A 1,268-nucleotide genomic window follows, 5' to 3' on the forward strand; every position below is an offset into this window, starting at 1 on the left:
GAATATTAACCTTTGAATTTAAAATATACCTAAGGATACCCTTTGGAACCACACCACCTGCCTTCAACCAAATTACCTCTTTGACCTGATTTCTGGTGTTCCCTCTTCTGGTTGGCAATCACATTGCCTGACAGTGTGGCTGTTTGGTGGCAGTCCTTAGTTACAGGTTTTATGACTATGTTCTTTGCATTTTAAATAAAGCTGGGAACTTTACCTGGAAAGTGCATTTGTGGTATTGGATTACAGTCATCCAGAATAAGGTATTTAGATGGAAAAGGACCTAAAATAACCCTCTTCACGAACTCTGTAGGGCATAGGGTTAAAAGGATTTTTTTTTTTTTTTTCCCACTGAAGAGTCAGGTCTAAAAGTAAAAGAGAATGAGAAAGGTATTGTGGAGTATCTATTTATTGATTTCGGTGTAAAGGAAAGCATATAAAACATGCCCCTTGTTTCCTCCATTTCATCTATAGCCATATACACTTATGTTTTTTAATTCTCAGAAATGTTTAATATGTTTTTATTTATATCAGGAAAGAAGAGGTGGAGAGAGATAGAAACATCAATGATGAGTGAGAATCATTTATCAGCTGCCTCCTGCACGCCCCCTACTGGGGATGAGTCCACAACCTGGACATGTGCCCTTGACCCTCATGGAACCTGGGTCCCTTCAGGGCGCAAGCGGAGGCTCTAGCCACTGAGCCAAAACAGCTAGAACCATTTACACTTATTACCTTATGTTTATATTTCTTCATCATTTGATGGGACTAATCAACTCTATAGGAGAAATAGGAAAGGCTCTAGAATGCATGAAAGTAATCCCCAGCCTTTATGGTATCCGAATTATTCATCCTTGTGCAAACAAATTACCTTCAGTAGTGTCTCCTGAAAATATATGTATCTTCTCTGAGCCCATGTGAAAATTAAACACGACTCCCTATAGAGGGGATGCTAACACGGGCGCCGGGCAGAAGAAAAAGAAAAGTGGTTAATTTGATTATCACTGCGCGGGACTATTAGGGATAATGCAAACACAGACTAAAGTAACACCTAACTAACTACCTTGGCCCCTCCTTCATCCCCGCCTCGGCCCTGAACTGCTGGCCCGGCTCCCCGGGCGGACACACCTCCCGCGCGGGGTGGGCGGGGCTGCGGCTCCGGGCCAGTCCCGCCCTCGCTGGTGCGCGCGTTCGGTAATTGCTTGGGCGGCGGAGTCTGTTGTCCCTCCGCGCGGCCCGTTGTGCCTGGCTCCCGCCGCCCGTGGGCTGAC

This window comes from Eptesicus fuscus, chromosome 10 (assembly GCF_027574615.1).
Source record: "Eptesicus fuscus isolate TK198812 chromosome 10, DD_ASM_mEF_20220401, whole genome shotgun sequence".
Lineage (NCBI taxonomy): Eukaryota > Metazoa > Chordata > Mammalia > Chiroptera > Vespertilionidae > Eptesicus > Eptesicus fuscus.